The sequence below is a fragment of the Pleurodeles waltl genome, chromosome 2_2 (genome assembly GCF_031143425.1).
Source record: "Pleurodeles waltl isolate 20211129_DDA chromosome 2_2, aPleWal1.hap1.20221129, whole genome shotgun sequence".
In the NCBI taxonomy this organism is placed as follows: domain Eukaryota; kingdom Metazoa; phylum Chordata; class Amphibia; order Caudata; family Salamandridae; genus Pleurodeles; species Pleurodeles waltl.
The window spans coordinates 645311780-645327236 of NC_090439.1; the positions used below are offsets into that span (position 1 = coordinate 645311780).

General features: G+C 46.5%; 1 long non-coding RNA gene across 1 annotated transcript in view; it reads left to right on the forward strand.

Moving 5' to 3' along the window:
• Positions 1 to 15457, forward strand: part of LOC138273714 (uncharacterized) — a 259805-nt gene that overhangs the window by 154986 nt on the left and 89362 nt on the right. Inside the window, exon 2 of the long non-coding RNA XR_011200293.1 lies at positions 7367 to 7565. This is a non-coding gene — a long non-coding RNA (uncharacterized lncRNA). The remainder of the gene's footprint in view (positions 1 to 7366; positions 7566 to 15457) is intronic.

Here is a 15457-nt window from a genome sequence, read left to right on the forward strand (position 1 = left end):
AGGCAGTTGGAATCCCCTTAAATACCCCTGGACAGGAAACAGGAAACAGGAAGTAGAACACCGCCATCTTGGATTGGGGAAAAGAAAACAGTAATGAATTAGGTATGTGTGTTAGACAATGCATGCTGGGTAGAGAGGAAGTGGTAAGCATGCTGGGAAGAGAAAAAAGGCAAGTATAAAGAACCCCCAGTGTAAGGGTTCGGTTTGTCCTAGGAACATCGGTAAGTGGTGGTGGGCAAGTGAATACATGCAAGAGAAATAAATGTTAAGCGCATAATGCGCTGTGTGCGGCCATGCCTGAAACCCCCTCGGGGTTTCAGGCTCTGCCGCGTCTGCCTTTAAGGCAGAACTTGAAAAAGGGGGAGCGGCGAGCGCCGTGACCCCCAGACCGGCTCCCTGGAGCCTTTATAGCCCTCGCCGGAGCCGCGGCGACCCCCGCGACCTGGGTGTCTGCCTCGGCGTCTACCGCGGCCCGGGCGTCGGCCGCGGCAAAATTAACGTGCCGCGCCACGGCAACCTGAGCCCGCGGCCGCAGCGAGCGCTGCGGTGTAACATAAATTGTTATCTTGTACATAATAAACATTGACTTCATTAGGATAACTTTTTTGTTGTATTTACGGTCATTTTGTATGGCATCACAGTAACGTTAGCACTACTGATACAGGCTTTTATTAGTTCATTCTGTTTGCCCATTCTAACCAAAAAAGAAAGTTTGTGAGGATAACCTTCAAAAGCAGTGTTAGAAATTGGTTCTCTAGTTGGCAGAGGTATGCACCCTGTCCAAGTAGGGACCTCAACCCTAGTCAGGATAAGTCACAACACAACCTAAGTTATCCTGTGCTCACCCTCTGGTAGCTTGGTACAGAGCAGGCAGGTTTAACTTAGAAGGCAATGTGTAAAGTATTTTTGCAATAACTCATACAGTAACCCAGTGAAAACACCACAAAAATACACCACTCGAGTTTAGAAAAATAGATAATATTTATCTGAATAAAATAAGATCAAACAACATATATCCAATATGCACAAGTCAAGATACCACTTTTTAAAGGTTTAAAAGCATTTCAATCCTTAAGAATCAGTGGTTGTATCATTATAACACACAATACCTTGTTTGCGTAAAAAATAACAACACACAGGGCGCAGAGGAGGAGATGCATTGCCTGCCTCAGATTTTCTGGCGTGGCACAGACAATGCGTCATTTCTTTTCACACTGCAAGGTGATGCTTTGATTTCCAGGAGCACAGCCTTGGTTCCTCACTGCGATGCAGGGATATTTTGACGCCCAGGGACGATGTGTTGAAAATCCTTAAAGCAATGGTAGAAGGAGCAGGCGCTGCATCTAACTGGTAGGCGATGTGGCAAATTTTCTGCCGGGAAGCAGGCGGCGCATCCGATTTCCAGTCGTGAAGCTGGCACTGTGCGCTCCGGTCGGTGGTGCAGTGATTTTCCAGCCGTGATGCAAGCACTGCGTGGGTTTCTGCAGGCCTTGTATCGATTTTCCAATGCACGAGGATTTCCTGAAGGGGTGAAGTCTTTGTTGGCCCTGAGACTTCAGAAACTTTGAAGTGTAAGAGAGAGCCCCTCCACCCTTCCTGCCCAGGGACACCCATTCAATATGCAGATGAGTGCAGATGTGACTGAGTGTCCTGTGTTTATGGTTGTCTGGTTGGAATGCACAAGGGGAACTGTCAAACAGCATAGACCAGACGTAGATTGGAGACAGGCTGTAAGGGACAGATGGCAGTATGTGCAGAGAAATGCCCACTTTTTAAAAGTGGCATCTCTAAAATAGTAATATTAAATCCAACTTTACCAGTAAGCAGGATTGTCTATTACCATTCCGGCAATATTGAACATGACAGGGCTTCTCCCTCCAGATCATAAGCTATCACTTAAAATTACATGAGGGCAGTTCTAATGTTAGTCTCTCAGAGGAGCAGACCTCACAGTAGTGGAAAACTAATTTACATGTCCTACCTTTTACCTACATAGCACCCTGCCGTATGGGTTACCTAGGGCCTACCTTAGGGATGACGTATATGTAGAAAAAGGGGAGTTTAAGGCTTGGCATGTAGTTTTAAATGTCAAGTTGAAGTAGCATTGAAACTGCACTCACAGACCTTGTAATGACAGGCCTGAGACATGGTTAAGGGGCTATTTATGTGGATGGCACAATCAGTGCTGCAGGCCCACTAGCAGCATTTAATTACAGTCCATAGGCACATGTAGTACACTTTACTAGGGATCTACAAGTAAATTAAATATGCCAATTGACTTTAAGCCAATGTTACCATGTTTTGGGAGAGAGCACATGCACTGGTTGGCAGTGGTAAAGTGCCCAGAGCCCTAATGCCAACAAAAATGAGGTCCGAAAAAGAGGAGGGGGAAGGCAAAAAGGAAATATTTCCATTTTGTCTGTCAAAAATATTGTGTGGTAGACTACGCATGCAAAAAATGTCTGTCAGAACACATTGGACCATTTCCTGAGCCATAGATAGCAGAAGCAAAAGGAAAAAATGAGCCATCTTTAAAAAAAAACATATCAACTGTAACAATTGTGACTCAAAACCCTTCTGAGGATGAAAGGTCCATGATGAAATCGGTAGAGAATGTACATCCTAATTCAAAAGCCACCTGTAAAGGCTTCAAATAGCCAAAGGGCTTGAAATGAAATGATTATCTTGAGCACAAGTGGCAAAACAGATGACCTATTTTTGAATGTTAGGATGTAACATAGACCACAAACAGATTGAAGTACAGGATTTAAGGCAAGGATCAAATTTCTTTTTTCATTATTACTTCATATCGATGGAGTATCAAATGAAAATCCTCTAACATCTCAGTATCCATATGTTCTTGAGCCTCTTTAATATTTTCTAATAAAGAACGGAACAATTCCAACCAGTCTTAGATAAGAAATAAAAACGAAGTTAATGCATACACAAGTGATGACTCTGGAGTGTGACGAGCTAAAGCATCACCCAAAACATTCATTGAGCCATTGTCAAGAGTCAGTTTAGAAACATGCAGTATAAGGGAGACATGAGGCTGGGTCACACCCCCTTTGCGATCCACTCACATACACAGGATAAGGGGTTAGAAACTTTGGAGAACCGGGCAGTGAAGGCTAAGGAAAACAAACTAACTGGGAAACCAGCTTAAAGATCATTATTTCTGGTTGGACTTCAATTTCTGGCTTGACAGAAGCAGCTGCAGTATTAGAATCCTTTAACCCTGTAGAAATGTGCCTGGCAAAGATTTGGTTAGTTGTTTGGCTTCTCCGCTATCCCACTTATTTTGCCACCCAGTCTTCTGCTCCCTTCGCTTTACTGCTTTGTCTCCATTTCAGTTCCCTCAAGTTTGTGAGTTAGAGATACTGTGCCTCTTTCTCTGTATATGTTTGTGCGTGATTTCTGCTGTTCATCTGTGTTCACCGTTACTGCTACTTGGCGTCCCCGGGATTCTCCACCAGTTCTCGGTTGGTCTCAGGGCTCATCAAAGCTACATCTGTCCAAGAGTTCTGCCAATCTGTTCGTCATATATTTTTGATCTCAATCGCCAGTATTCTTATGTTCCCTTTCCCTTACTATGCCATCTTTGACTTCCAAGTCCCTGTGCCCAAAGATCCTGTGAACCCCTCGTTGTGCTACCCCAGACATCGAAGAACCTGTATGTGAAACCCTGCGCCTAAGCCAGCTCATTATCACAACTGGTTCCGATGCCTCATTCTCTTCCTCTTTTTTTCCTAGCAACTCCTTTAAAGTGGTGACTTCTTTTTTACCTCTAGCTGAAGAGTGGGTGAAAGGATTGGGACTTGCAGCAGATCCATCTCATTCGGCTGCGTTTGACAGCCAGCCACATAGTGTAGGAGGCTGGCCTGGCTTATAGTGGGTACCTTGTGGTACTTACACCTTGGGCCAGGTCCAGTTATCCCTTATTAGTAGATTAGTAGTGTTCTAGCAGCTTAGGCTGATAGAGGTAGCTATAGCAGAGCAGCTTAGGCTGAACTAGGAGACATGCAAAGCTCCTACTATACCACTTATACCATATAGCACTATATCACAAGAAACACATTACTCGGAGTTACTAAAAATAAAGGTACTTTATTTTTGTATAATATGCCAAAAGTATCTCAGAGGATATACTCCCTTAGGAGGTAAGTAAAACACACAAAATATACACACAAACCAAAATCAGGTAAGTAAACAGTTAGAAAAGTAGTGCAAACACTGTAGAACACATTAGAATGCAATAGGAGACAGTGGCCTAGGGTCAACACAAACAATATACTCCAAAAGTGGAATGCAAACCACAAATGGACCCCAGGCCTAGTGTAGTGTGTAGAAGGTCACTGGAAGTGTAAGAAAACACTAAGGGTGTCCAAGGTACCTCACACCACGACCCTAAAAAGTAGGAGTAAAGTTACCCTGCTACCCCAGAAAGACAGTAAAGTCGAGATAGGGGATTCTGCAAGGACAACAACTGACTGCAAAGCACCGAAGACGGATTCCTGGACCTGAGGACCTGTAAAGGAAGGGAACTAAGTCCAAGAGTCACGCAAGTGTCCAGGGGGTGCAGGAGCCCACTAAGCCCCGGATGAAGGTGCAAAGGGCTGCTTCCGGGTGGAAGAAGCCAAAGATTATGCAACAACAGAAGGTGCCAGGAACTTCTCCTTTGGTTAGAAGATGTCCCAGAGTATGCTGGAGGATGCAGAGTTATTTCCACGCTGAAAGACCAAAAACAAGCCTTGCTAGCTGCAAAAGTCACGGTTGAAGATTTTGGGTGCTGCCTGGGCCCAGGAACAACCAGGAGGTCGCCCCTTGGAGGAGGAGACAGAAGGGGCGCTCAGCAGCAGAGAGAGCCCATACAGAAGCAGGCAGCACCCACAGAAGCACCTGAACAGGCATTCAAAAATCTGAGCATGGTGGTAGTCTCAGCACAACAAAAGAGGGTCCCACGAAGTCGAAGTCCAACTCAGCGAGTTGGGCAATGCAGGACGGAGTGCTGGGGACCTGGGCCGTGCTGTGTACGAAGGAAGTCTTGCAAAAGTGCAAAGAAGCCCTAGCAGCTGCAGTTCATGCAGTTCACAGGATTACTGTCTGGCGTGGGGAGGCAAGGACTTACCTCCACCAAATTTGGACAAAAGGGCCACTAGACGGTCAGAGACACTTGGATCCAGCTCCTGTGTTCCAGGGACCACGCTCGTCAAGATGAGAAGGGACCCAGAGGACCGGTGATGCAGAAGTTTGGTGCCTGCGTTAGCAGGGGGAAGATTTTGTTGACCCATGGGAGATTTCTTCTTGGCTTCCAGTGCAGGGTGAAGGCAGACATCCCTCAGAGCATGCACCACCAGGAAACAGTCAAGAAAGCCGTCAGGATGAGGCACTACAATGTTGCTGGTAGTCTTCTTGCTACTTTGTTGTGGTTTTGCAGGCCTCCTGGAGCACTTAGCAGGCGATCCTTGGCAGAAGTCAAAGAGAGAAGTGCAGAGGAACTCTGGTGAGCTCTTGCATCCGTTATCTGAAGAGGAACCCACAGGAGAGACCCTAAATAGCCCTCAGAGGAGGATTGGCTACCTAACCAGGTAAGAGCCTATCAGGAGGGGTCTCTGACATCACCTGCTGGCACCGGCCACTCAGAGGTCTCCATTGTGCCCTCACACCTCTGCATTCAAGATGGCAGCGGTCTGGGACACACTGGAGGAGCTCTGGGCACTACCCCTGGGGTGGTGATGGACAGGGGAGTGGTCACTCCCCTTTCCTTTCTCCAGTTTCACACCAGAGCAGGGGCTGGGGGCTCCCTGAACTGGTGTAGACTGGCTTATGCAAGGAGGGCACCGTCTGTGCCCTTCTAAGCATGTCCAGAGACTGGGGGAGGCTACTCCTCCCCAGCCCTTAACACCTATTTCCAAAGGGAGAGGGTGTAACATGCTCTCTCAGAGGAAATCCTTTGTTCTGCCTTCCTGGGACTGGGCTGCCCAGACCCCAGGAGGGCAGAAACCTGTCGGAGGGGTGGCAGCAGCGGTAGCTGCAGTGAAAACCCCAGAGAGCTAGTTTGGCAGTACCCGGGGTCCATGCTGGAGCCCCGGGGATGCATGGAATTGTCACCCACAATACCAGAATGGTATTGGGGTGACAATTCCATGATCCTAGACATGTTACATGGCCATGTTCGGAGTTACCATTGTGAAGCTACACATAGGTATTGACCTATATGTAGTTCACGCGTGAAATGGTGTCCCCGCACTCACAAAGTCTGGAGAATTCGCCCTGAACAATGTGGGGGCACCTTGGCTAATGCCAGGGTGCTCTCACACTAAGTAACTTTGCACCTAACCTTCACTAAGTGAGGGTTAGACATATAGGTGACTTATAAGTTACTTAAGTGCAGTGTAAAATGGCTGTGAAATAACGTGGACGTTATTTCACTCAGGCTGCAGTGGCAGTCCTGTGTAAGAATTGTCTGAGCTCCCTATGGGTGGCAAAAGAAATGCTGCAGCCCATAGGGATCTCCTGGAACCCCAATACCCTGGGTACCTAGGTACCATATACTAGGGAATTATAAGGGTGTCCCAGTGTGCCAATGAGAATTGGTAAAATGAGTCACTAGCCTGCAGTGACAATTTTAAATGCAGAGAGAGCATACACCCTGGGGTTCTGGTTAGCAGAACCTCAGTGATACAGTTAGGCACCACACAGGGAACACATATAGGCCACAAACTTATGAGCACTGGGATACTGGCTAGCAGGATCCCAGTGACACGTATCAAACACATTGACAACATAGGGTTTCCACTATGAGCACAGGGGCCCTGGCTAGCAGGGTCCCAATGAGACAGTAAAAACAACCTGACATATACTCACAAACAGGCCAAACGAGGCTAGAAAGAGGCTACCTTCCTACACATAGGTTATAGTGAGATCACATTGTGCACAGAGAAATGCTAAATGTGCTTGATGATTGTTCCTATACTGAAGATTTTTTTAGACATTGTCATTTCCAATATACAATCTAGATTTCAAATGCTTACTGAGTACCCATCAATAAATGTCTCCATTTGGTTCCAACCACCGTCCTGGCTTATATCTCTCTTTCTAGGAGTGAATAGTTACATTCTCTTACTGATACTAACAAACCAAAAGATAGATAAAAGGCAGGATATTCTCATCCATCACTTTCCTGCTCTTGCAGCAAAACAGCCCCCATTGTTCTTTCAGAGCCATGTGTCTCACCAGTGAACTTCTTAAAGGCGTCAGGATGGCACCACATTTGAGCTCGAATGAACATCTCTTGGAGCACATGAACTACCCTTTTAGATTGAGCAGACCAATGAAAACCTCCTTTTATGTTTTCTTTCATTAGGACATAAGTAATTTGATGTCGACAGCTGACTGGTGGTCCAACAAAAATCCCGCCATTTATGTTGGAGTTCTTTAAAGTGGGAAATACGTTTCATAGAAGGCACTTCCCTGAGAATTTTTGACTTGTGTTCGTCCATCCTAGTTGTTGCTTTACCGGTCGTCATTCCCACGTACTAGAGACTGCATAGACATTCTAGTAGGTAAGTGACGGCAGTGATTGCAATTTGTGATTTTCTTTGTATCCATGGGGCACTTTAGCCAAATCCAAGTTGTTTTGGTGCTTTTGTTTGAGTACAAAGGAAGGAAGTAATACAAGGCTAGTCATCATTATTCTTCCAGGAGAATGACATTTTCAAGATCTCTGTTTGACATCCTTAATGCATTCACATTTTGCCAGCCACACCACACTCCGTATCGCACACATAACTCTCCACCATGCAACTGTGCCTGCAAAGACACTGGTGACGGCTAAACATTGTTGCAGAAATCATCACTGCTCGCCAAGCATGGGCATCCAAGATACATTGTATTCCTCTTGAAAAGTGTGAGACCAGAAGAACACTTCCGCCTCAAGTGAGTATTAAAGATGCATTGGCTTCCTCTTTTGTTTTTAATCTTTTTATTGCACTTTTTGTGTATACGCATTACATGCTACAATCACATGCAGCAGATGCACAACGCAAAAAACAAATATCATCGTGAACATCACAAAGCATCCTTGCAATAAGCAAAATGAGTCATTATATGCCGTTTGAAACAGAAACGTCAAAAAAGCTTAATTAAATAAATAACATCAACATTGGGGTCTGCGCCATTTTGTAACAGAAGGAAGGAGCGGAAAAGCACCGTTACAGAGAAACAGTTAAAACGAGGACGGTGTCATCCCTTGCCATGTTGGGAGGCAGCATCGTCAGGGGTGAGCAATAGACATGCCGAGTGATAAGCTGGTGTCAGGAGGAGTTGCCGCGGAGGACGAGGACACCTCAGGCGACGTAGCAGTAGGTGTTTGTTTGGCTTGGAAAGCAGTCAGAATGGCATCCCAGCTAGCTGCTAACGAATATTTATAGGCCCCGTGTGTCCTCCCTGTATAAGGCAGCACCCTCTGCTCAGGCCCAGGCCTGCGTAGAGATTTCCAAAGAAGTGATCGCAGGTGGTATAGGTGACGTCCACCCACCGATGATGAAATGTTTGGCTAACAACAGCCCTAAATCTATGAATCTGGTGGTTGCCCTGTGTTTTTTGTCTCTACGTATATGTCTCAGCAAGCATGCATCCAAAGTGTGGGGCACAGGTTTCTCTCAACAAGAGATTGAACCTAGTCAGTATTGGTGAAGAGAGGGGCATTCCCAAAGCATATGCACTAGACTAGACCAACATGAAGGGGAAAACAACAAGGGTAGACAGCGGTAGTGCAGAGTTAGTAGTGATTTGTCTTATAAGGAATAAGGTAGGCCCTGTGAAGTATGTAGTATTCTCTAAGACTGAATCATGTATTACGTGAGACAAGCACTAGGTATTCTACTATGGCCTTCCACTCTATATCTGTGCAGGGGTGGCCGAGGTCTGTTTCCCAGGGTGGCATAATGGAGATGTAAGCAGCGATTCAGCTAACAACCACATCAGATAGTGGCGCATGCCCATTACATGGAGATGTTGGACAGAGAGGTGCATGGGGCATTTCTGTTGCATGCTGCCACAACATTAACCGAGTGCCCCAGTTATGAAGTTGTTTGATAGGAAGTGACTGGGTGGGAATCTCTTGTTAGCTATTAGGGTTTCAAACAGTATAAGGGAGTCTTCATGGTAAAGATCCCCAGGTGTGTGCATGCCTTCTTCGTGCAAGGCGATGAGTTCCCTCGGGTGGTAATCCGGTCTCCCCTAGGAGTGCCGGTCAATGGAAGCATGGGGGCATATGGCTGGGTATCTTTAGTGATTAGTAGGCTTTGTTTAAATCACCGGTCTGCTACATGCATCAGTGTGAAGGGTGGAGGTGGTTGCCTGGTGCAGGGATAAAATAAATGTAGAATGTGAAGTTGACTCCAGGCTGGGGTCAACGTGGCTGTGTCTGATAGGTGGAATCCTGCCATCCATCTGGCACCCATTGCAATTGTGAGCCAGGTAGTAAAGCTCAAAGTTTGGTACAGCTAGCCCCCCTTCAGTAGTCGGCAAGTGAAGTTTTTGGAGTGCCACCCTACACATGTATTGTGCCAAAGGAGGTCCCTCATGAGTTTATTGAGTGTTTGAAAGAAAGATTTAGGGACATAGAGGGGGAGATTGGCAAAAAAAGTACAATAAGCGGGGTATCATGACCATCTTGACAAGAGCTATCCTCCCAGTGGCAGAGAGCAGGAGTGATGTCCAAAATGTTGATTGTGTTCGTACCTAGCACACAATTTGGATAAGATTACCATCAAACAGGTGAATAGGGTCACGATAAATGTGCATGCCTAAATAGCGGATCATCACATGTTGCCAGGTTAAACGGGCACCCCTGTGATGGTAGACAGGATCTGGGACGGAAGCGCTAAAGGAGTAAAGGCATGATTTTGACCAGTTAACTTTGAGTCAAGAGATCGAGGCAAACTTGTTGAATAGGAGCACTATGTCCGTGGGATTGCATGGACTTCTCGTAGGTATAGAAGTGGATTGCCAGCATACAGTGAGACAGAGTGTAGACCGTCTCTCAGTGGAATTCCCCATGCCTGTCCATGTATGCCAAGGGAGGCTGCTAGTGGTTCGATGGCCAGGGCGAAAAGTAGGGGGATAATGGGCAACCCCGATGAGTGCCCCTGTGGATTGCAATGAGAGCGGAGATCAGGGCTCTGGTTTTCACACTTGCCACGGATGCATGTAGAGTAGTTTCACCAGGTTAATAAATCTGAGGCCCAGACTGTAATGGGGTAGGACTGTAAACAGAAAGTCCCACTCCAAGGATTCAAATGCTTTTTTCATGTCGAGCACCTGGCAACTGGGGCGTGGCCAAACCAGGGGGGCATGTTCCAGAACTCAAAAGACACTCCGCAAATTAAGCGAAGTGTTCCGAGCTGGGACAAACATGTTTTGCTTAGGGTGTATAAGTACAGGTACCAGAGAGGCCAGGTGGTCTACTAATATTTTGGTCAGTATTTTGCAGTCTGTGTTGAGTAATGCAAGAGGGTGGTAGTAACCTAAAACTGAGGGGTAGCGGTCTGGTTTGGGCAGGGAGATAAATAGTGCCTCATGAAGTGAATGGGGCAGGCGAGCAGCCTGAAGAGCCTCATTGTACAGCATCTGTAGGCGGGGGACAGCAACAGTGCATATGTCTTATAAAAATTGAGTCGGGAGATCATCTGGACCCAGAATCTTCCCAGTGGCTAGTGTTCATATAGACTCCTGGATCTCAAATGGAGTAATAGCGCCATTCCGTTCAGGCTGCTGGTCTGGTAGTATAGTGGGTAAGGGTATGGAAGCTAAGAAGTCAATGGTGTCTGGGCCTGGGGATACAGCCGAGGTGTATATGGAGGTGCAGCAGCTTGTCATTTCTGTGTGGATAGCGTTTTGAGTGTGGAGAAGGCAGCTGGTAGTTGATTGGAGTGCCAGTATGCTATGCCTGGGATGTTCGTTGTTAACAAACCACACCAAGAGGGAGCCCGCTCTGTCTGCCTCCGCATATTTCTTGGCTGTATGAGTAGCATAATTAAGACAACAAAGGTATTCCAATAGCGTGGCGTGCTCACACTGTACCAGAAGGAGTCTTTTTCTGTGCTCTGGTGATAAGATAGCTAGCGATTTGTGGCCCAGTAGATCTTGTTCAACATGGGAAATGTCCCTGGTGAGTGTCCACCTAATACTCCACGTGTACCATAAAACAGTGGCCTCTAATAAGTGTTAAAGGCATCCCTCTCAAGAAATCAGGGCAAAGCGGTATTAGCATTTAGCTCAAAATACTCCTCTATAGCCGTACCTAATGAGGAACAGAAAGAAGGGTCTGCAGCCGCCATGTGGGAATTGGAGGAGACTCAGCATCCCAAATCAAGCGTAAGAATTGGGGATTATGGTCAGTTAGTACGGACTAGGTCATCTATATGTGTTATGTGGGGAAGGATGGTCAGTGTACCAATTGAGCAATCTATGTGGACATGCAGGTTGTAAAAAAAAATGGAACCTAGTATGAGGTTGTGGAGTCTCCATACGTCCACCAGCTGCCAGTGTTTGAGTCAAGTGGCCAATGCATGGGCGTTGGATGTGGCAACTGTAAGGGTGAGGGGAGGGAAGTAACAGAGGTTTAAAGTCTAATACACTAGTGAAGTCTCAATCCAGCAGCCATAGCATTCCATTCCAGTGTGAAAGTACCCCTATTAATCTGGTGAGGAACCCGTGTTGGTCAGAGTTAGATGCGTAACTGGAACCAATAAGTATGTGATGACCCTTGAGGTGCCCCTCTCCCACAACATAATGGCCCTCTATATCAAACATGTATGTATTCACAATGAATGGGAAGCTAGCCTTAATCCACACTAGGGCACCTTGCAGTTTTGTAGCTGAAGCCAGTGTCAAGTGGGATTCTTGTAGCAAAGAGATGTGGGTAGAGCTGCGGAATAAATATGAGTGAACTGCATACTTGCGTGGAGCAGTATGTATTCGCCACACATTCTATGTAGGTATATTCACTTTAGCCATGACTCCACAGTGCAAGGTAGGAAGAGGCACGGACAATGAAGGTGTTGTGTAGCCATTTTAGCTATGGTTTAAGACATGTTATTTTAGCAAACTAGGCCTGCTTCTGTGCATTTTAACCTAGATATGTTTTATTCTAGCTCCGTTATATTATTTTAACAATAGCCACATTTGCGGTCTTGTTTTATTTTCTCTATCTAGCTGTTCTTTGCCTAGGTCAGCACTACGTTCTTAAACAAGATATTTCTTTTACTCTGATTTTCTCAAGGCTGTAGTAAGATAGGTTGCCGGCAAAAGTGGTACGCTTTGTCTCCAATGTTCACAGAAACATACACACTCTGACATGTGGATCCTTTCTTGGAACATCTGCTGTTTTATTATAAAAACACTACTTTGACCCATGTATGTTAGAGGGAGATTCCAGCCAGATGACCACAACTGTATGCTGATTGCTGAGTGCTTCACTGCAGCTGCTTATGTAGACTACAGGCCTCTTGCTCAGGTATGAGGGATGATGTCTTCCCAGGGGAACCTGAAGGGCAGGATTAGAGCTTAACATGCTGTGCTCTAATATAGTCTAGGTAGGAACTATCCTTAATGATCTAAGGGCCATGTTTATACTTCTTTAGCACCGCATTTGCGTCATTGTTTGACGCAAAAGCACTGCAAACTTCCAAAATACAACTGTATTTTGGAAGTTTGCGCCAATTTTGCGTCACAAAAAGATGCAAATGCTGTGCTAAAAAGTATAAATATGGGCCTTAGCGACAATTTGGTAGCATTATTTTTATGTTTCACTCTACTTGTCACAATTTTAACCCTATTGTGCTTCATTGTCTTAGTTATTGCAATACATGCTTTATTATCTAAAATGCAGTTACTTTAATAAAACCTTATTGAACTATACTCTGCCTCTGATTGTCCTTGTGTTTGGGAGAATAATGTAACTGAGAGAAACGGATGATATCTGAGTGACCACAATTTCCCTGAGGAGTCATTTGTGTCACGGGCCCGGTTGCCCAATCATCCCTGCTCTTGGGTGGAGAAGAGGCACTGCTAGTTAGTCGGAAGAAAACCCAGATTAGGCAGACAGGTGTCATCTGGTGTGGGTTCAGACTCAGTCCCCCACAGTACAAGTGATTCTGCCGTCTAAATCCAGTAGTCTCATTAGGATAATGAGAACCTACGCGACAAAGGTAACTAGAACCAAAACCAATGTAACAAGGAAACAGTAAACAAATAATACCATAAGGGCAGAGGGACAACATGTATCCGCCCAAACCTGTGAATGTACTTATTAAGGGTGAACATGTGCCCAATGGGGGGGGGGCTGCTTCGCAAGCAATAAATGGAAGGCAAATTAATAATCTCAGTACAAACAGCCCAGGGCCATACATAAAGTAGAATAAACATTTATGCAGGACAATGTACTCATGACACTATTCCACAATAACAACTCAGGTGAGTATCCCACTCCAGGTTAGTGTTGGAGGAAAAAGGTAGCAGGAGGAAGGGGAGGGGGAAGTATGAGGGGTAGAAGGGGGTGAGGAGATGTGGGGGGAGGGAAAGATGGGGGGGGGTGCCAACTCTGTGAAGTTCAATCACACCATGGTTATTGGCTATACAGCATAGCAAAAATGGAAAGGATACCATGCAGTGCATAGCACTGTTCAGCCGAGGTCCTCGGCAGCTTGAGTTGTCACATGGGGAGGCGTGACAGAGTCTAACTTGGATGGCCAGGTCGATAATGAGCCATCATCACTTGAGGACTTTGACAGTTTTTCATCCAGATCGTGGCAGCAGCCTGGAGAGCCATATGTCATTCACTGGTCATCTGCTCCAGGTCTGGGGTGTTATGCGACTGTGGGAAGGGTCTCATCAGAGGCGCCCGGGTCTGTGACCTCACTCAGAAGGGCAACCATGGGTGTAGTTCCACGCATAGCTGAGCCAGAGGGAGTAGGTCAGGCGTTTGGAATTCAGTCCCATGCATACTTAGGGTCCATGAAGAAGGATGACTGACCATTGTGTATCACACTGAGTCTCACTGGAAATAGAAGTGTATATCTGACCCCCAGTGCTCGTAGGTACCTTTTAACTTCAAGGAAGGAGGACCGTTATTATTGCACCGTTAGAGTGTAATCATGGAATATCATACTCTGTGAATTCTCTACTGTCAAGTCCAGTAGTTTGCAGGCTTCCTGCAAGATTGTCTCACAGTAGTACAACAGGCAGATAACCATTGGTCGATAACTCGCTTCGGGGGGAGGTCAACGCATAGGGACCCTATGGACCCATTCAATCAATTGGAAGAATACTGCGTAGCCAGTCCTCCGCATCGGAGACTGGATTTGGGGCCTCTACATTTTCAGGCAGGCTAACAACACAAATTTTGTTCCCACGGGATTGCCCCTTAGCATCTTCAACTCTTTCCCACAGGATGCAGACCTGTTTTCACAAAGCTTGTAATCCTTTCTCAGTCTCCAGTGCCTGAAGCTGTATTGTGGAGATGATGTGCTCATCGTTTCTGACTTTGTCAGCTAGGTTACGGTAGTCCGCATGTACTAAGGGTAGGTCTGCTGCTACTGTGTCTATCCTTTGTTCCAGGGAACTGCGAACATTTCCGATAACCACAAGGACTGCGTCCGGTTTTCTCTCTATGGATGCGTATTTGGCGTTCAGTCCAGAGTTTGCTTTAGTGTGGGTGTCCCCCGAAGGGGTTGGAGAGGCATTGACAGACGTCCTGGCTCACTTGCAAATCCATTGTCTAGGAGATGTGCAGCACCAGCAGTCTCACTGGTCCTGTCAAAGGGTTTCATAGAATGACCCAGTGAGCTTAATGGATTAACACATTGGTGGCACTGTAAGCATTGTGCCTCAGAATAGAGAGTTGGTACTCAATGAACAAAATCAATGAGGGCATATTAAGGTTGCATAGCCAGTCACAGCAGAGACATATTAGGCAGCAGATGCAGCGGGGGCATGTATGGCCAAGGGTCAGGTCTGCAGGCAGGTTAGATGTCCAGCATCTAAAGGCATAGCGTGTTTATGGTAGGGGCAAAAGCTTGTAGGTGTGGTGGGGCCAGGGAAGTGGGGTCAACAAGGAGTCTAATTATGCAGCCCCTGGCTTCAGTGAAAGGGAGGCGCTTATGTTTAGAATATATGCCTACTCATGCAGTATGGCCCACCCGCATCGCCACTGGGCCATGCATCTATAAGGCTGCTAAGGTGCGGCACAGCCGTCAAGGCAAACGGGCCATATCAGTTCAGAAGCATATCACCGCTCGTCAAGGCTCAGGACCACGGAAGAGAGGAAGCTGCAGAGCACTCCACAGCAGGGAGCAGCAGCACTACCGGTGGCCAGGCAGCCTGTGTCAACCAGGTCTGGTCGGGCGCACCCCTGGGCAGGAGAGCAGACGGTTAGCTGTGAGAATGTGCT